Source organism: Cornus florida, unplaced genomic scaffold (assembly GCF_030987335.1).
Source record: "Cornus florida cultivar Cherokee Brave unplaced genomic scaffold, ASM3098733v1 CherokeeBrave_3.0.0_Hap2_Chr01, whole genome shotgun sequence".
Lineage (NCBI taxonomy): Eukaryota > Viridiplantae > Streptophyta > Magnoliopsida > Cornales > Cornaceae > Cornus > Cornus florida.
The window spans coordinates 70,989,364-71,011,625 of record NW_026775571.1 but is presented as its reverse complement, the minus strand read 5'-3'; the positions used below and the strand labels follow the sequence as shown (position 1 = coordinate 71,011,625).

The window sequence follows — 22,262 nt, the reverse complement described above, 5'->3', positions numbered from 1 at the left end:
TTTGAAGAGGGACCACTAATGGCAGTAAACACAATCAAAGTGAAAAAAATTGGAGCTGTAATGAGTATGAAAAGTGTTAAAATTGGACCATAATGAGTGTGCAACTTTTCCTCAAATGCACATTTGCAAAGTGTTGAAATTGGACCATAATGAATGTGCAAAAAAATATAGAATCATGTGAAAACAACAGACCATATAATATCATTTCTGTGAAAAGATACATGGCATATAATGTCAAAAATCTTGTCAAAACATACATAGCACATGCACATGTAATTTCCCAAAAAAATTATTATCATAATCAAACCAACACCTTCATTATAGCTATACATATATTGTCATTTCAGTAAACATTAAGAAAACATATGATAAGCTACACAAAATCTTAACTTTGTTCATAATCTTCAAAATTTTCACTATGTTCATAGAAGTTACACCAAAAATTTGCCATTACTTTCATTGTCATGCCATCATTCTTGTGTGTTAAGTGTGGATGGAAAGTCTATAAGAACCACTTCATATTGGGTGTATGTTGATGCCCTATTCAATAAAGTACAACACATCTAGTTAGCAAAATGTGTTTTAATTCAATTTAATTTAATTTAACCAAAAGAAAATAATAAGAGGTTCAATTTTTATACTTCTGAATGACCAACAATAGCTCTTTCACCAAGACCATAATGTTGGGTAGATGTTGATGGCTATTAAATAAAACAATAAATGTCAACATATATGTGTATAATGTATAATAAATATGAAATAATAAATTCTAATTTATACCTCTAAATGAAGGACAACACGTCTCTTACCACCTCCATCATTTTTGCCACCACTACCACCACCTCTAGTAGCTCTTTCAACTCCCCTACCACCTCTAACAGCTTTGTCACCACTGCCACAACCTTTGTGAACACAACAACCATAGTAGCAGCTTTGTCACCACTGCCACCACCTCTTACAACACTAGCAGCCCTATTAGCATCTCTGTCAACTCTTCCACCACTTCTGTTAGTTGTTACACCAACTCTCCCACCCCTACTAGTGTTAGCTCTCCTACCACCTCTATTAACTGTCACACCAACTCTCCCACTCCTACTAGTGTTAGCTCTCCTACCACCTATGTTAACTGCTATACCAACTCTCCCACCCCTACCACTGTTAGCTCTCTTATCACCACGTAAGCAGGTCCCCCACCCCTACCATCAACAGTTTCATCCATACCACAACCTACACCACATGTACCTCTTATTATTGATCATCTTCTACCCTTACCTTTTGGTTGTTTTGTAACAGGCTCAAGGGCTATACAAGTCCTGATATTATGACCCAAGACAGTACATTTAGTGCATATCAATTTTGACCTCTTCACCACTGGACCTTTTGAAGGACCCTCATCTAAACCCCTTTTCTTGTTCTTTTTAGGTCTTTATGGTCTAGCCCTATGAGGTGTTGGCAGTATTAGAGAAGTACTAACTTCTCTTTTCATATTCCTTAATGACATTAGTGTTATCACATATGCATAAGATTTAAAGTATGTCTCCCTATAGTAATAAGGGTCAACAAACAGTTCTGGATCATACCTCCTATCCAATATTACTGCAACCGCATGTTTGCAAGGTATGCCAGTTTTGTCCCAATACTTACAAGTACATGTTCTCTGTGCAAGGTTCACATAATCACTAATTCCAACATCATTCCATGTCATGTTATCCACCTGATACTTGTCATGTCCTGCATAACCCACATGCATGCTTCTTACATCTTCAGAGATCTTATCTAATTTATTTTTATTTTTTGGGCATAACAATCTTTTAACCTTATTTATCGTCTCTCTATTACTTTGATACTTTAGCATCAGTTGTTTTTTGATCTCTCAAATATTTAAATTAAAGGCTTTTCCCTTTCCTTCCCAATGTAGCTGGTGAATGACTCACACATGTTATTTACACATAGGTTATTCTTACTTATTCTAGTGTATGTGTACCTTGCCCAAACATTTACAAGAATACATTAACCAGTCATGTACAACCTTGTCAATTGTCCTCATCTCTTGCATATGTAGCACAAAATTAGATTCAGTGTATGATGTGGCTGCATTCCAGAATATGTTCCTTAATATACTACCTTTGATTTTTTGCTTGAAATTATCATACATGTGCTTAATATAGAACCTAATTTCCGCTCCAGGATATCTATGCTCAAATACCTCAACTAGACCCTGTAATTTGACAAAATAAATATTGTAAATATGTAAAATATTAAAGTAAGATAATAAATGACCATATACATGGAAATATAAACATGTATACCTTCTATCGATCTGAGATAAATATGTACTTCTGATAATTGCCAACTAACCCTATCAATTCACCAAAGAACCATTCCCAAGAGTCCTTACATTTTACCTCAACAACAGCAATTGCAATTGGATAAAAGCTATTGTTAGCATCCCTACCAACAACACACACTAAATGTCCCCCATAGGATCCTTTTAAGAAACATACATCTAGACCAATAAATGGTCTACGTCCCATTAAAAATCCTTTCCACATAGCCTCTAGGAAAAAGAACAATCTATAGAATGAAGTACCCTCATCAATATAGGGCATTGTTCTTACATTAACAACACTCCCAAAATTTATTTCCTTGATTAAGGCACAATAATATCTAGATCTTGCAAATTGTTTTATATAATCACTTTCAATCATTTCTAAAGCTAGCTTCTTTGCCCAAGCAACCTTTTATTTGGTCATTTCAACATTAAATTAATTTTCAACAAAGCCATCCAATGTGCAATTTGGTTTTTTTCCAGTATAATGCTTTGCAATATAACTATATGTCAACTGCCTATTGTGCCTTACACCAGTACAGTTGTGATAATCAATGAACTTTTTTATTTGGAAGGATTATTTATCTTCACCATTTTTAGAGGCATGAATCATCCACCCACATTTTGCCTTGCATAGATTCTATCTCCATTATTCTTCTGAAATGTTATATCCAACTTGCCTTTTATAGCTATGTCCTGACTGCTTTTCTAAATTCTGCTGCCCAACCAAATTCATGCTTATTTCAAGTTTCTTGTTTCCCAAGTCTGTATGAACATTGAAATTTAGATAAGATGGCCCACTTGTGGCATCATCCTCATCCTCTCCACCACTTGAAAAAGCCAAACTCATCAACTCCTCACTTGGTACATATTCAGAAGCTTTATCACTATCATCGTCTTTATCAGATTCAATATGAGGTTGTGTATCCTCAGTTACGTCATCTACTTGATGGTCAACATCATTTCTGCCCTCATTCACCTTAGTTGCATATTCATTATTTCTTACTTCATCAACCTCCTATACGCTTCTTCATAATTTCTTATTCCATTTGTTGCATCCATCATATCTACCATAAAGTTGTCATCATAGAAGTCCAACAAACATTGTCATTGTAATCTACATCATTCCCATATTTAATTTTAGGCATATAAAAATCACTGTAATTTAAAGTTGGTATTGCAAACGCATCATCATTCTCATTCTCATATTTAGTTGGTATTACAGGCATATAATCATTGTCATTCTCATTCTTATCTTCAGTTGGTATTACAGGCACATCATCATTCTCATTCTCATTCTCATTCTCATCTTCATATGGTATTATAAGCACATTAACATCATTCTGATTCTCATCTTCACTTGTTATTGCAGGCACATCAACATTATTCTCATTCTTATCTTCAGGTGGTATTGCATTTCCTACTTCAGGAATTGACACCACATATAATTTAATTAGGCAGAACATATGGTACATTTGGAACATATCAATCATATCCCTGTCAGTCTTCAATTCCTTAACAATCCTATCAATGTAAGACCTGTAGAATAGTTTACTTGTTCTATGAGGATAACCAAACAATCTTATCTTGTACTTAATTTCTATCATTGACATAAGATCACTATCTATACCTTATAGATCTCAACAGACCCACCAAAAAAATGGACTTAAATATATACTACCAAACAGACTACTATAATGCATTTCCAGTGTGTAAAACTTTTCAAAAGCGGGATTAAAACCTAAAACAAATAATTTTTAAATAAAACAAATATCATAAACCATCAAAACAAAATCAAAAGCAAACATGACACAAGTAAAAGAAATAGTCCTGACACAGTTCCACAAAAAAAATAGTATTTATAACTAATTTCAATAATAAATTACAAAAAATAAATTATGCAAAACATATATTATGAACAAAAAACTTAATTATAGATCACTGGACCAATACCCTATAAACAAACCCTAATTTTCACTGGGACCATAGCCCTATAAACAAACCCTAATTTTGATTACAATAACATTAAACCTTAATATCGTACTCCCAAACAGTTGACATAACCCATCTTGAATCATACCCACCCAACAAAAAGGACCCACATAAAAAATGAACGAATATAAAACTCTAAGTACTACAAAACAACGACAATGAGTCAAAGTTTGTCCACACCTGGTACCATTTTATCTAACAAATGTGACACAAACCACCTGGAATCCACCACGATCTTCTCCCAATGAGCGATTGCACACACACAATACTTGCTTTCAACGGTCGCACTCAACATGCACTCGCTTCCATACACTGCCCACATAAACACAAATACAACACAACACTTAGGGCACAAATCGTTTTATTAGAAAGAGTGTTTTATTTGAGAGGGAGTGTGTATCACCTCACACGACGTCGTTTCACACAAATGTCAAACTTGCCATTTAAAATCAACAATTTTACCTAATAAATAATTAATATATTAACAATGACATTACTATCATTTCGCAACAACTTAACGGTTCCGTCACAAAATGGGGTCAACGTGATAGTTTCTCTTACTTCAGGGAGTTGTTTGATAATTGAGGGGGTTATATGAAGAATTTGGAAATAACATAGGGGTTTTATGATTTTAACCCAAATTTTATATACAAATAGTGAAAAATTATTGTATGGATATCTAATTTTGTCACATCACATAGATTTTGTGATTTTTTTACATACACAGTGAAAATAGAATATTTGTTCCATTTACTAATTCTTAATTTTCAAATTCAAAATTTGTACACAACATTTACATCATTTATGGTTTTTAAGACACATACGTCGGGGGATTTTCAAAATTCAAGAGATTAGGAGAAAAGGCATTTGATGTGGACTTGGTTTGTTACACATTGAGAATCAATAAATAATTATAAAATAAAAAAAAATCAAGAATAATGCTTTCTTTTTTCTTTCTTTTTTTAGGTAAAAATAATGCTTCTTTTTTCGTAAGCTACTGAGTGACAACTCGGTCAAAATTCCCCTTATTATTAGGAAAAAGGAGAGCACCCTCAAACAGAGTTAAGTATCTTTATGTTGATCATTTGAATGCAATAGTAAATCTCGTCAGCGAATTTTATCGTGTTCAATTAACCTCATGCTACTTTTAAAAATAAAATATGCTTGATTTTTAACTTCCAATGACACTAACCAAGAGTTATAGTAAATTTTTTTATTTCACAACATTTACACAAAGAACCATTGTAGCGCTTTACAATTCCTATCTTTCGAAATCCAAGATCAAACCTGATAGTAGGTAGAGCTTACAATATTTTAAATGGCATTTTTTTGGAACTTCTTGTGCAATGATTTTTTATTATTATTTTTTTTCACAGCAAAATAATGTCAAGCCACGTGGAATTCGAAAGATGTATATTATAACTACATACAAGCTGAAATTAGGGGTCAAAATTGGGTTGGGCTTTCGAGCCTACAAGGAAAGCTTTCTGGTTGGATCACACTGGTCCGTGGGCCATCAGATCATGGGTTCTTGTAAACAGCTATCACTACATTATTTTTCCACCAAAAAAAAATTTTCATATTAGTTTTATAAAAAATTTCATGTAATATAATAAATTTTTCACTTATTTATGAATGGATTCTCAATTTTCAAAAATGGCAACACTTCAAAAATGAAACGGTGTCAGTGTCGTTAACTTAGATAAGATCATAAGAGAATCAAATATTATATGTACTTTAAACTATAAAAGCGTTTTTAGTAGAGCGGTTATAAAATTACTGTAAGTAAAAAGCATGTTATGCGTTTGGTAATGTATTTTATAAAGCGATTTTTATATTTAAAGCACTTGTAAATTTGTTTGGTAACAATGTTGCTTAAAGCACTTTTACTACCGAATTTACTAATAGTATCCCTACCCTCTGTATATTTTGTTTTGGTTCTATTTAATATGAATTCTTGCTTACAAAAAAAAACATTAGCACTCGTATTTATGAAATTCAAATTGTATAGGATTCAAGATCGAAATTTAGTTTTACTAATTATTGCTTGTTTTTTTCATGAATATACTGATTGTAGCTTTATGATAGTTTTAATCAAAAGTAATAATTACCCGATTCAAGAAGTTGATCTAAAAAACATGTTGATATATATGGACAAGAAATAATATAAATATAGGTTTTGGATAAATGAAAAAAAATTGGATGATTATGGAACTAAACTCCACTAAACTTCTAATATAACTTGAATTTCTAATATATAGGTGAAACCTTAAAAGGAAGGACACTAAATTTCTAATATATAGGTTTCTTAAAGGGAAGGGTATAATAACAACAATACTAGCAAGTTCCCGTTTTTAGGCAACACAAATTGGTTTGCATAATATTTGTATATTTTTTTAACACTAGGGACAAAATTGTATTTATAAAAAGTAAAAAGGGATTAAATTGTCCAAAACAATATAATATCATAAAAAATCTACGTCTACTTAAAAACACAATTTTAAAAGTTACAATTTGTAACTTTGTGAACGCGTTTTTTGGATGAAACCTCTATTATCTAACCGCACTTATTTTTGTCACCAAATACATCTCACTGCAGTTTTCTAAAATTTAACATGCTATTGGAATTTTTTCTTTTTATTAATAAAATAGCAATTTGATATAAATATTAAGAAGAAATGATTAAAAATAATAATTGTTCCATTTTTATTTGAAATTTGGGTCGGATTTATCAAGTTTAAAGTTTCGATTTTCTTTAAGTGCAAGCAATTTATTGGGATCAAGTCCGAACGCCGAACTTTACCTTACCCATTAGAAGGGAATGCTTTGCACATTATCCTGTAGATAAGTCGGGCAAAAGCACCTAATACCCTAGCAATATATCTATGTATATATATAGTTGGATTTGAGTGAGGCAAAATCAGAGTGTAAACGGAACTATTGGGCCAAAATTGGGCCCACAACACACACCTCCTTTATAACATACACACCGCCGCCTTTACATATAACATACACACCGCCGCCTTTACATACGCACCGCCTTTTCAGGTAACATATACACACACCGGCCTATAACATATAACATATACAGCCGGCCGCCGGTGCGAAACTATTCTGATCAATCTCTCTGTCTACAAGAAATTACACACACATACGCACACAAGAAACTATTTTGTGATAAATCTCTGTGTCTACAAGAAATTACAGACATACGCATACAAGAAACTATTTTGTGATCAATCTCTGTGTCTACAAGAAATTACAGAGACATACGCATACAAGAAACTATTTTGTGATCAATCTCTGCAGAGTTTCGAAGCATAGACATAGACATGGCAGTGATTTCCAAGAAAACCTATTTGGGTAATCGCATCAAAAGAAGAAAAACATCAGCATCATCAACACCACCGAATTGGTCTGGACTCCCCACTAACTTGTGGAAGTCAATCCTGAACAGATTGTCTGTGGTCGATTTGCTTAGCGCCGGAGCAGTGTGTCGTTCTTGGTGCTCTGTTGCAGAAGCCATAAAATCATCTCTAGAGAGTCCCCTATTTGATCAACCGTTGCTCTTGCTTCCTGGTCCAGATCATGGCAAAAAAAATAGCCCTTGCTTATACAATTTTACAGAGAAAAAAGTGTACAAGCAGATGATGAATATTCCAGAACACTTGGGTAATTGCAAAGGATCATCCCATGGGTGGCTGATTTTGTTGGACCAAGAAGCATTCCCACATATCTTCAATCCATTCTTGGGGGCTAGGATTCAACTCCCTCTTTTTGAAGTTCGCAAAACAAGCCTTCATTGCTTCTTTGTCCGGGATATTAAGAAAGTTGTACTCTCATCAGACCCAATTCAGAGTAAGAACAACTACTGGGTAGGAGTAATATATGGTGTAATTGATCCCAAGCTTGCCTTTTGGAAGTATGGAGACAGTGAATGGACTGCCCTGGATGGTGCAGATCATGCCTACTGTGATATCATTTCTCACCATGATCATATTATTGCTTTGGGTGAAACAGCTTCAGTTGAAATCTGGGATTTCAATAATTCTGTCCCTGCAAAAAAGATGCAGATTGAGCCTATTTTTCCTGAGAAAAGGGTGGAATTTGAAAATTCTCTTGGAGATGATCTTTATACCATTCAAAGTTACATAGTGGAATCAAAGGGTGATCTGCTGCTTATTGTGAGGTATATTGGGAATCATGTTCGCTGGGACGGTGTAGTTGTTCATGAGGCAGACCTTCTTGATGAAGAGAACCAATGCTGTATTTGTTCTCACTTGACAAAGCTATTTCATGTTTACAAGCTGGATTTCAGTCAGAAAACATGGGAACAACTGGCATCAATAGGCGATGATCGCGTGCTGTTTTTGGGTCGGAATCAATCTGTGTCACATTCAGCAAAGGGTTTTCCATCTTGTAAAGGGAATTCGATTTACTTCACGGACAATTACTATTGTGATCATTTGGGTGAGAATGACATGTATGGGCATGACACGGGCAGGTTTGACATGGAGAATCAGAGTATAGAAGTGATTAATGAAGATGAAGATGATTGGCAGAAGATTCAACCAGCACCCATTTGGGTTGTTCCTAATCCATGCTACTAGAGACATCCAAAGATAGAATTTAGCAGAGTAGTTTCTTCCTATTTTTGTATTCTTATAGGCTACAAAATTGTGTATTAATAAATTTTTGAATTGCATATATATATTTTTTATTTTGATTTGATCAGTAAGAACGTAGTTTTTGATTTGTTGGTCCTTGTGAATCTGTTGATACTTGTATGTGAAAGTTTATACTACACTCTGATGGTCAATCAAAATGGCCCTCTTTTTGAAAGTTGTTCTGAACTAGATTAAAAGGAAAATTGTAAACCAAGGAAAGAAGCTTATTAAAATTATAACAGCCACACATACCAAAATCAAAATACTCTACCTCAAAATTCTCAGTACCCCATTCTTCCAAAAATTCCAAAATGGGATATGCTGCTGATCCAACTGTTATATACACCATCAGTGCAAGATTCTTTACCAGTCCACAAGCCTAATGTAACACCAGATGACACACAAATGTACGTAGAAAAAGATGCAAATTATAACGCAGAATTCTATATTATGCAGCAAACTCACTTGTGCTTCAGGAGTTTCTGCAGGGCCCATCATTCCCCATTGGGAATTGTGCAACTGCCGTGGTTTTGCTAGTTTCCCTGGTAAATGCAATTTATAACACAGTTAAAGCTGAAGGTTAAGAAAAAATAAACAAGCAATGGAGTTGCAACATAGATGAAACTGTGTGTGTGTGTGAGAGAGAGAGAGAGAGCCCTTATGGGGAAATCTAGACCCTTAACAGCATCATTGAACAAACAATGACAGAGAAAACTAAAATACCTTCTCGCCCGATTGGAGAATTCAATCTTCACAAGTGTGACAAAGTGGAGCCATATGTTAGGCGATTTAACACCTATAGAAATCGGAGAACATTTTAAAAATGATACTGCACATTCACCGGCTGCATTTGCCTGTCCCCGGTTCCCAATAGCAAGTGAGTATTTAAGGCCACTAGTAATTGGTTTTGCTTTAATTGCAAATTGCAGATTAACATCCTTCCCATTGTCAACACTCTGCACGATGCACAAAATTATATACATTCAAGCACCAGCAAAAGCATCAAATATAAACTATATTAAAGACTCCGTATGTAAAATAACCTTCTGAGCATAAGCTCTAACATCCCTTGTTAACTTTCTGACTAGCTGCAGTAATATAAACAACCACCAAAACTTTAGAAACCCAAAATCTTTGAAAACCCAAATGAAAATCAAGGACTTTCAAATGGTCATAGAAGCTCCAAAATATTAAAACAATCACAAACCATTCGAAAGAGGCCACCAAGCAAAGGACCAGCAAGATCGAGTCTCTTATTGCCATAGTGATCCCTATCATCCTCCGCCCTTCGTCCAATTGCACGTAGCAGAAGCTGGTGAATAATATATCTGGTAGAAAAGCAATTAATGTCTCTCTAAATCACTAAGAAGCCACAAAAAAGGAACATATTCAAATTAGACAAAACCTACCCAAAATAGTAAGCTTTCTTTGTCTCACAATACTCTCCTACACCAACATGAGGAAGCATTTCCTTTTGGAGGATCTCTTTGGCATACCTACGAAGTAAATGAACAGGAGACTCTCCTTAAACAAAAAAAGAAGCACAAAAGACAGCTTTACACTCGTGTATAGCAACAGCCAGCATTCATAACACATATTTAATCCTCTTTTCATTTGTGACACCAACAGTGGCCTCTCGTTTCCCGACGTAGTACAGTGCAACCTGCAATACGGGAAGAAAAGCATAACCATCTCAGTAAGGCCGCACTGCCACATCACCACAAGAATAGTGAGAAAAAAAAAAAAAAAAAGAAAAGAGAGAGAAGAAATCAAATGGATGCTAACATTTACAATGAAACTGAATTTGCAATCTAGGAAACAAGAGCTGTAACCTAAACAAAGATATTGAAGCTGCTAAAAAACCAAATATGAATTAGAACCGAAAGGACATTACTTTTGAAAGGTAAAAACAATTTTAATGCCAGCAAGCCCGAAGATTATGTTTAGTTCATATTGGAAACATGAACTGCTATATTTATTCATATTGCTTGAAGTTTAGCTTATTCAATACAGAGCAAACCAGAAAGAAAAGCTAATCTCACACTAACTACCCGTTAAAAATAAAAAATAAAAAAACGATAACAGATAAAAAAAATTAAATGATGATATAATACAGTGGGAGAGTTACCTGTTGATTTTATATTACAAATGCTTCTTCCAAGGAGGGTCGTAGCAACTCCATGAGTGTCAGAGAAATCATAGCAAATATGCTCAAATATATCTTTGTCAGCAACAAATCCTAATGCCCGAAGCACAATAATAATAGGAATCTCAGTCCAAATGTACGGAAGGGTAGGAGCCCTGCAGTTACATAACATACCCAAAAACAACAAAAAAAATTCATAAATTCCATAAGAATTCAAAAGGCAAAAAAATAAAAAAAAAAAAAAAAAAAGTGCTCCAAAAAACACCCCTAAACACCATATTTAATGCCCATAACCCTTTGGCACTAGTCCGTGAAAGCATCCACACAAAAATGCTACTGGGTGGCCTGTTCTGGGAGTCCACCATTGATCGGACTTCTGCCACATAGGCATACTTGTTTGGCTTCCTCTTCTTAAACACAGATGTGATTGGTGCTCATCTTCTCCTAAGCAATTAGAACCTTTTCACTCCCATTGTTAATGAAATACCCACCTTGATCATATGGACACTCTCCCAGATCCGTCAAATCTTTCTCTGAATTCTGATATAATGTGCAGTAGCTCGACCAGAGCATTATAGGAACCTAAAGTATATGGCAAAAAAGAAGCAGAAAGTCAATCCTGAAGGACAACAAAGAGGCATAAGAGCCTATTCCCAGATGTCAAACTTTCATCAGTTCGGAATCCAATTCACATACCTTCCCAACGAAGACTTTAGTAAAATCTTGAGTTTCAGTTACTTCTTCACCATCATGCCCTTTCTTTATCACTCTCTTAGTGACATCCACAAACAATGGAGTCGAGTATGTTAGATTCCTCAATCTCGCTGCCTTCAGAAACAAAGTCACAGTTTCTCCATCTGACATCATTGGCTTACTAAGATATATCTGACCAAAGCATAGATGGTCTGCAAGACACCCATAATCATTATGACCAAGAAGCAAAGTTAGCCCATAAAGGAAATTCTATTTCTACTTTCAATCAAGCAATCAACAAAACTAATTTACTCTATGGATAGTATAACAATAATAATTTATTTCTCTTGTAACATTTAAAATCACATTTATTTTTAAAGAACAGAATACTAACAAAGTTTGTATATCTATTTATATAAAATGGTGACCCTAAATAGTTGGAAAAAATGCATTGTTAGGCATATTTATTATATAAAATACGTAGAACTTCCATTAATTTATAATGTGGAAGATGAGGCTTAAAGTCAGAAAGACAATTATATTAAATATACTACTACTATAATTTTACCATATTTTTGCCATTACAATTGTATTTGTGGTGACCACGTATACCATAGAAAAAGGAAGGTTGAATAATTCGGGCATGTCATCTTGTTTTCAAAATTGTCTTATGTGATTCCTTTTAAAATGTATTTGTGCTACAAAAATCACTTGGGCAGTGCCTTAGCTGCACCGGCCAAGTGTATGACTTAATGTAATTTATTTGGAAATTATAGTCGAGGACAAGTTCAAACACGTGTCTAAAAGTGTCTAAAAATGTCACAAACATGGAAGCTCCATAGAATTGTCCGTGCTTCTTAGGCAAGAAGAACTCAGACCAACACAAAATTTGTTTTCATTTTTGCTTCCCATCAAACAATTACCGAATTTTATCTCCCACATACAATTGCATTAACTAACCAATAAATACAATAGATTCTGGTAAAACTTAAATTACAATTACAATCAAACAATGATGAATCTTTACATCCTTTGTCTCATAGGTTCATTAAAAGCAACCCAGGATTGCCAGTGTTACAGAACCATATAGTCATAAAACAACTAACCAATTATCTTAAGCAAAACCATAATTTCAGTTCAGCCAAATTAACAAAAAAAATATTAGGCTTTTCCAAGAACCACCCAGGAACACAGGAAAAACAAATTACAAAACCAACCACCTAAAGCTACTTCACACTAAAATCACAAAGATCTTCAATTTCCACCTTCAGTGAAACTATTAACATACGTTATCTTGACCAACCAACTAAAGCAACTAATCAATGACTATTTTATATCAGAAGTCCATCATTCAGTTAAACATAACAATTTTTTACCCAACTACTTCGGGCAGATTTTCAATTTCACTATATCTAAGGTAGTCTTGTTTGCCCTTGCCCAAACCACATTGATCGATGTAATGCACCCTGCACCTTCTATCACATTCATGGGTGTTCAATAAAGAAAATTATGTATTAATCTTTTATTGTTTTCCGTGTACCTTTAAATTGATCAATATATAACACAATCTCCTTTTCTATAATGCCTTTCTTCTTCTAGTCTATAATTTATTAGAAAATTGTTTGGCATAAGATATATTGACTCGATCAAATCTCACAATTATGGGGCTTCCACTTCTTTTATTCTGCAAGTAAATGAATACTAAAATAAAGAATCTCACTCTTATGGGTCTGCAAACATATAAATTTTGACAACTTCAAATATGTAACAAAGGTAGAAAACGTCAGCACTAAAAAAAAAAAAAAAAAAAAAAAACAAAAACCAAAAACAAAAGTATACAACCTATCACCATCAACTGCTTTGCTTCAAGGGGGCTGCATAACAATTTTATTATGCTGATTTTGGTGTTTCCTTGGGGTGTCTTAACAATACCAGAGTCATCTTGGTTTATCATTACCAGTTAATGGAGAAGAATGTCCTTTTAAGACTTAATTAACTCCAATGATCAATTCATGAAAAAGCTAAATTTGAAAACTATTTAATAATGAGCTATGCTATGTAAACGGAAAAGACACACCGAATAAACTATGCCAATCCAATTCATTGGTCAAGTGGTGTCACCAGTGAAGTCTACTTCAACATTTGAAATGGTGGTTTAGGCTTTCTTAGCTTGGAAACACAAAACAGAGATGCAATTTTAAAACATACGTGGAAACTTGTATCAAATACTCAGAACAAACTATGACTCAAACAAAATACTTAATCAGAAGGAGATATTTTGGGGATTTTAGCATACCTCAACAAAGCAGTTGATATGGAAAAAGCTACTTCAGCTGAGATCCTTAGCAATGCCCTTCTTAATCAAAAGCAGGGATAAAAATGGTTCAGAAACTCTCTTCCGGACTAACAATTGGCTGCAAGAAGGCCCTCTGTTCCTCAAATACAGCCACTTGCCAGCCCATCTTTCCTTGATTCCTCGCAACCATTTTACTCAGGTGATTCTTAGTGTTTCTTTTAAGTTGCATGTTAAAAGACCCTTGGCTATTCAAGTACTGCTTGAAGCTAGGTTACTTAATTAGCAGTGAGATCCTTCGGCAGCTTATAGCTTGATTGGCGCAGGGAAAGAAAGTAATGCATATAATCCTTTAGACCAATATGAAACTATGGGCGGTATTGCAAAATGATGCACTAGCAGCGCGACCAATACCTAGTTCTTAATATATTTTTTCAGTGCGTGCACGAATGGCCACTTAAGAACTGAAACAGGATGGTGTAGCAAGGTCCCTTTGGATTGAGAATCAATGCTTGATCTCATAACCCCAAGAGTAGGTTTATAAACTCCATGGCCGCTCCCATTTACGTAGCTCTTCTTCTCTCCCTCCTTTTTGATAATGTTGTGCCTTCTCAATCCATTGATTTCCTCTACAACGGATTCAACCCAACAGACAAATATGGATTCTACCAAACAAACCTTATTCTAGTTGGATTTGCCACCATCATCCCACCAAGTGGAGCTCTTGAGCTTACTAACAAATCCTCTACTAATGTAAGAGGCCATGCATTCTATCCCCAACCAATACAAAAATGTATAGACTTGTTTAAAGATGCGAAAGTGCTTTTATTTCAGAATCTCATGAGCCATGATTTTTAGATAGTATATCCAAACATTAGCTTAAGTGCATCTCCTCCACCTCTCAAAAATGAGGTTGAGGGTTTAGGTCCAATTAAGACTAAGTGGGTGGTTTGTGTTACCTATCAAGAGAAAAAGAGAAAGAGATAGAGAAGAAGAAGAAGAAGAAGAAGAAAATTCTGAGAGAGTACAACTCACTGTAACATCCGTGGGAGTAGCATCTCCTTCCTTCCCCACGTGAGCTGCAACTTTACCCACGATGCACTCAATAAGCTGCCCAATTGTCATTCGAGATGGGATAGCATGCGGATTCACAATAATGTCAGGGTGATGCCTTCGACAGTCCATGGCATGTCTTCTTGCATGTAAGTCATGCCGACTGTTCCCTTTTGACCATGCCTACTGCTAAACTTATTGCCGTTTTGAGGTATCCGAACAGATCTCACCCTTACTTTCACAAATCTCAACCCATCGGCATTTGTTGTTAGTAACACCTACAAAAGTACCATAAAATTAAGCCAAGAACAGAAAATTAATATAAAAAGAAGCCAAGATTCAGCATTGAAAGAAGAACAAACTTGATTTAATATTCTTTCTTGATAAAATTCATTGTATGGTCTATTAGCCTAAATGGAACATACAACAGCAGCCAAATTTGACAGGAAGAGAAAATTAAAGTAAGGCACACCTAATCCACCGTCCCAATGTCATTGTGGCGTAAGCTTGTGCTATGATCACACTTTGTGTAACGTGAAGCTTGTCCCTTAGCACCATCCTGAGCAATAGGAGTGGTCTTCCCGATAATTACATCCTCACCTGAAACTCTTGTTCCCTAATATAGAATGATAGCTCAATTTTAGAATATTTGAATCAAGCAGGAAAGAACGTGGAACCAAACAAATTTGCATAAACTCACAAGAGGGGCAAGACAATCGTCGTCCAATTTATCATAGGAACCATGTCGCATGCCCAGGAAAACAGTTCCTCAGATAAATGCCAGTTTCACACAAGCTGGAGAGCACCAACAGTATACAAACTCAGCACTTACCATGGTATTAGCTCTATCGGGACGTCCAAAATCCTCTTTAACAAGTGTCCCCATCTTCTTCTCTTCATCCCTACAGAAAAGAAAATTATTAATGCAATATCTCTGATCCTTAAAGAGAAATTACAAACAAGCAAAGAAATTAACGTGCAAAAACATTATGGGAAAAGAAATATAAATTTAATTACCTATATGATCGGAAAAATAGTGACCGAAAGAATCCACGATCTACTGATGACTGGTTCACAACAACAGAATCTTCTTGGTTATATCCAGAGAAGCAGGCTATGGCAACAATGGCATTCTAAATCAGAAAGGAAGACACAGAAAAGATTGTCAGAACCATTACCAAAGTTATTGCTACAAAAGCAAGAACTTACAATGCCAGCAGGTAGCTGCCTAAAGTGCAAGTGCTCCATGGCTCGAGTAGTAACAAGAGGCTTCTGAGGATAGTAGAGAACGTAGGTCAACGTGTCCTGAAAGATTTAGAGAATAATAAGTAATCCTAACTCGTCATAGAAGACAATATGCATAAGAAAAGCTCAAATTTAGAAGAAAAATAGAGAAAAAGGGAAAGAAGGGGAGCAAGACAATTTCATACCATACTTAATTGGTAGTTGGTGACATAAATTCCCATGGCTTGCTTACCCATAGCTGACTGATATGTATGACGTGGAGACTGAATGCAAAAATAACAAATAAGTACGATAGGGAAGAAAATATGTTTTCATCAGATAAAAGTCATCAGAATGATAAACTTACTTGGTTGTGGTCGGGAGATGGTATAATTGAAACACAAACACCCAATATCAACGATGGATGTATTTCACAATGGGTATAAGGTTCAGAATAAGTGGATTAAGCCTCGCACTTACAAGATCCTGGAGCAATTAACATTAACATTTAGTAAATGTTCCATTATATCTTGAAGAGACGGTTGATTAACACAATAATTCGAGACAGGTGTTTGAGCCAAACTGAAACTGTTTCTTGGATACTCACATTAATTGTCATGAAAATCATAGTAGTCTCTTCTGCCTCTGTGTCTCTATACATCCCTTTGCTACAAGATCATGCCAACCACCCTCTTCTGGGGTTTCCTGAAATAAAGATATACCTTTGGTATCATTGAGGATATACATTTTGCCAAAACATATGTCAATAACTTTAATTGAACATACCTTTTGTTGTAACACTTGGATATCTTTCTTTTTTATAAGAAGTCTTTGTTTCTCCACGATAAATAATGTTCGACTGCAACGGCCATATTCAGTGAAATCATACGGCAGCTTATAGCTGGATTGGCGTAGGGGAGAAAGTAATGCATATAATCCTTTAGACCAATATGCAACCATGGACGGTATTGCAAAAGGATGCACTAGCAGCGCGACCAAAACCTAGTTCATAATATATTTTTTTCAAAGCGCGCAGGAATGACCACTGAAGAACTGAAACAGGATGGTGTAGCAAGGTCCCTTTGGATTGAGAATCAATGCTTGATCTCATTGCCCCAAGAATAGGGTAAGTAACACTATTACACATATTTGAACTAGGCCAAAACAGGGTCAGATAACATGTGATAAAGGTCTTGAAGTACTGGAGTTTGAGAATACTAAGTTAAGCTTAAGCAAACCAGAAGCTAGAATAAATTTTAACCCACTTGAATTTGACCAGTATGCTCAACTTGGACGTCCTTGGCTTTGTAATGGAAGCAAATTTTGTAAGTGTTATTTATTATTATTATTATTATTATTTTTCCTCTCAGACATATTGTCGAACACCTATCCCACATTCCCATCCTCCAATCCCTTCGCCATCCACTTGGTTCCATATTATCTGTAACCCATTTTCCAATCCGAGGTGGAAGTTCATTCCACCTGTTTCCTCTCCGGATTTGCATTCCTTCGTAAATTGTCCTTCCCAAATCCCAATCCTTTGTTCTGAACAAAATTTGTGTCTTTATCAGGGCTAGAATTCTTTTGCTGAATCTGAAGGACTATGCTGCTGCAAGAAGAGCTTGGATTGAATGGGACTTTCCTTCTTTTTGTTAGAGAAGTTCTTGGCATTTATGTGTTGACCATAAAACCGTAATCGCCCAGAGCAAAGCGGACAAAATCTACTGTCGTGACACATCAAGCCTCCACCTCGTCCTCCCCACAATCTTAATGGAGTCTCAGTTACAGCTTGAGGCTCTATTACCAGGTTTGAATCTGGTATTGCTGAGTGCCGTTATTTTATATACAACGGTTACTTTTATGTTTACTTTTAACTCTCTCCATTGGGCAGCCCATAAAAGAATTTCTTACACTTTGTAACCGTCTGGAGGGCTAACTACTGGTGGTTATGTTTGTGTTTGGAAAATGCTGGTATTGAGGTTCACATTTGTTACCCATTATTTGTCTCGCTCAAAAACACTAGCCCCTGGAGCTACTTACAAATTTTCTTCTGTACATATAGAGGAAGTGTGGAACATTTATAAATTAAAAAAATGTCATTCGTCAATTAGTTAAGGTGGCCTGTTCACATTAGGTTTCATGACTTTCATAAAAAATTTAATAAGATCTTAAAAGGAGACAATATTGTATTTTTCCAAAGTTCAGAACTTTATTGCTTAATTGTAAAGTAACAAGTTAGTAGTCAGTTTTTTATTTTTAGGAGGACTCTTTTCTCTCTAAAATATTAACTTTTATGGAATAACTCTACCCAATAGAAAAAGAAAATAGACTTAGCAAATTTTTTCTTTTTCTCCTTTCAATTCCGTTAAGGAAGTATTTTTATTTTTATTATTTTTTGTTTATACAATATGGGAGGACTTAGTAATTATGAATAGAGAAAGAGAAAAGAGCTAGAAAAAAAAAAAAAAAAAAACATGTGAGTTTTCTGTCAAAAATTTTGTACTAATAGATAATTTTTTTATTTTTATTTTTTTCGTAATAGAAGGACTCCACTACTCTCACTCTTTTATATTCAAACGATTTTAGTAGAACTATTTATTTAGTTTTTTCATTATTAATACCTCCTTATTATAAGATATTTAATGTTATTTAAAACACTCAAACTTATAAAAGTCACGTATATTGCTCCTTGCACAGCAATTGAACGGAACTATATATATACATATATATTTACATACCCATTTTGTTTGAACTGAGAATGGGTTTCTACTATATATATATATATATATATATATACACAAATATACATAATTAGTTTTAGATATGTACACACACATAATTAGTTTTAGAATACCCATTTTGTTTGAACCCATAATGAGTTTGTAATATATATACATACAAATATACAAAATTAGTTTTAGATATGTACATACACATAATTACTTTTAGAATACCCATTTTGTATAAATCCATTCTGAGTATATACAGTCACGCACCCACATAATTAGTTTCCTATTCCAATTTGGATTTGGCCATGTATATACTAATTTGGAACTTTTATTAAACCTGTTTTAATTGTAAGCCATCTGTAATTTATTTTTTATTATAATCAATCAAATTCGTGTTTAATTGTTTTTAATTGTGTTGTGGACCTGTGGTTGATATATGTGGGTGAGGAGGCCCCGGACGACATGGGCCGGATCCGACTTGCAAACACTACATTCAGTCCGTACAGCTGGGTCGGCCCATATAAAGACACTGCCATATGGGCCGAACGCGAGTAAGCCCATCAAAGGTGACCAGGACTTATGGAGGAATAGGCCCAGATCCAGCAATCAGTAAATATCTTGTAAATATCTTGTAAATATCTTGTAAATATCTATAAATAGGATAAGGAATGGAAAGGGAGGGGATCTTTTTCGAGTTGAGGTGTAAGAATTCTAGAGAGAGAAAGAGGGGGACGAATTTCTTGCATCTTCAATTGGCGCCGTCTGTGGGAAACGCATGGAAGTTTGGTTGATCAATGAGGAATATCGAGTGGATTCAAACCAATTCGGTTGATCGAGACTCGATCTTTGGGATTTGGATCCAGATCTGAGCGATTGTGACCTACTCTGGAGGAATTACAATTCTTGAAGCTTTGGCAGGAGTGACTTCAGATCTACGCAACAACGAGTTGTTCGATTGTGGCAGGATCTGACGGATTTAGAGTTCAGACAATTCAGATCTTATAAACAGTGAGCATAATTCGGAGAATTAGAAGCCAGATCTAAAAATTCCTACTCACAAAGCTCGGATCTACTCGCGAACTTGAGATTAATGCCTTTACTCTGTTCGGGAATAATGATAGGTGAAAGCTCCAATCCGATGGAGGCTGTCCAGCAAACAAAGCTTGAGGAATTGATGAACTTGATTGAAGCTCTCAAAAAAGAGAATGCAGAATTGAAAGCTGGAATGCAACATCGGCAAATACCTGCGGTTTCGCATCCACTTCCGGTCGGAGAAGGAGGTGTTCAATCTAATATCGCGCATCAAGGCGAACAGGACGAGAACAATCAGTCAGCTCACCACCGTGATGAAAGGATGATGGACAATTTGCCGCCAAATGTTCGTCGAGTTGAAGATCACGAAGGATCGACTCACGTTGATCCGCATCGGGAAAGGTTCGACCGAGAGGAAGTGATGGAGGTTGATCGCCGTCGAGTAGCGTCGCCTTAGCAAAGAGAGTTCATAGAGGAACGGTCGCTCGATCCGTCTTACCGGCCCTCCATGGTTACTATCACTCATCACGGTTCGGAGGGCAGAACCGTAACTCACAGAGCTACCGCTGGACTCCAGAGAGAGAATGAAGCTCTCCGATCCGCAGCTCGGATGGTGGATTCACCATTCACCGACGAGATCTTGAATGCCCCGCATCCAAGGAAGTTTGCTATGCCAGTCTTTATTCTGTTCGACGGAACGACCGATCCGATCGATCATGTGTATCATATCCAGTTGAAAATGGCCCTGAATACGGAAAACGACTCTTTAATGTGCAAATGTTTCCCTACAAGCCTAGCCGGACCGGCGCTCAGCTGGTTCAAAAACTTGCCTAGGAGCTCCATTGGTAGTTTCCGAAACCTGTGCGATCGGTTCATAAGCCAGTACTATTGGAACAAGCGCCCGCCGAAGGACATCTCGAGCCTATTCACGATGAGGCAGCACAAGGATGAACGTCTCCAGGCCTTTCTTACCAGGTTTAATCTCACTAAGAGTATGGTGATCGAATGCCACCCTTCTACAGCAGTTCAAGCCTTCAAGTTAGCCATGACACGCGGAACTCCGTTTCACACCAGTCTGGTAGTGAACACGCCGACTACTATGGATGAACTCAATGAAAGAGCCGATGGTTTTGTGCGCCTAGAAGAAGAGGAGGCAGCTAATGCTCGGACAACGTCGCTTGTGTCGACCGAGGAAAAGTCCAAGGCAAAGATCAGGCAGAAGCAGGCTCAGCCGCAACGTCAGACCTCTTGGAAGGCAGAAAAAAGGTCCAGGGAGGAAGAGCTGATTACTCCGCTAAAGGTCACTCTGGCGAGGCTGTATCAGGAGAACAAAGATAAGTTTCATCCACCACTGCCAATTAGGCAACCCATCGAACAGAGGGATCAAACTAAACATTGTGCTTTTCATTCTGATTTCGGTCATCAGACTAACGAATGCAGGAACCTGAGGAGGCAAGTGGAGATGTTGATAGCTAGAGGGGAGTTCGCGAGTTATGTTCAAGGTTCGGCGATAGAGCAGAATCGACCGGTGGAACAAATAAAGAGGAGTCATAAACAAAGCTCCCACAATTCACAACCAGTTCGTATAATCAATGCTATCCATGGTCGACCCGAGCCTAGTGAAGAGTCAGATGAGCTGCTCCGGGTGCGCCTGCGGCAGGCGCAGATGAAAAAAAGGGTCGGCAGTGTGAATACTCTACACCAGCAGAGCCCGTCGATGCAGATAAAGTTCGACTGGACAGACCTGCAGCGTGTTCAACTGCCTCATGACGACCCGTTGGTAGTCAGTTTGACAGTGGCAGATTGCTTGGTGCGCAGAGTTCTGATCGATCCTGGGAGCAGTCCGAATGTCATGCCGAGGGACACATTTGACAGGCTCGAGATTAAACCAGAGAGGCTCAAGCCCACTGGAAATCCCTTGTTAGGGTTCGATGGGAAGAGGGTGGAGCCCGTCGGGATGGTGGAAGTGGAAGTTCAAGCTGCAGAACGAGCTCTTATGGAAACTTTTGTGGTTGTGGAAATTCACCCCTCGTATAATCTCCTGATGGGAAGAGGATGGATTCACAGAGTCCAAGGTGTACCCTCAACTCTGCATCAGGTCATG

General features: G+C 36.4%; 2 pseudogenes; both read right to left on the bottom strand.

Annotated features, from left to right (window-relative positions):
• The window catches only part of LOC132299859 (DNA-directed RNA polymerase II subunit RPB2-like), a 61,116-nt pseudogene extending 46,685 nt beyond the window's left edge, over positions 1 to 14,431 (bottom strand).
• A 148-nt stretch (positions 14,432 to 14,579) lies between these two features.
• Positions 14,580 to 22,262, bottom strand: part of LOC132299852 (DNA-directed RNA polymerase II subunit RPB2-like) — a 71,731-nt pseudogene continuing 64,048 nt past the window's right edge.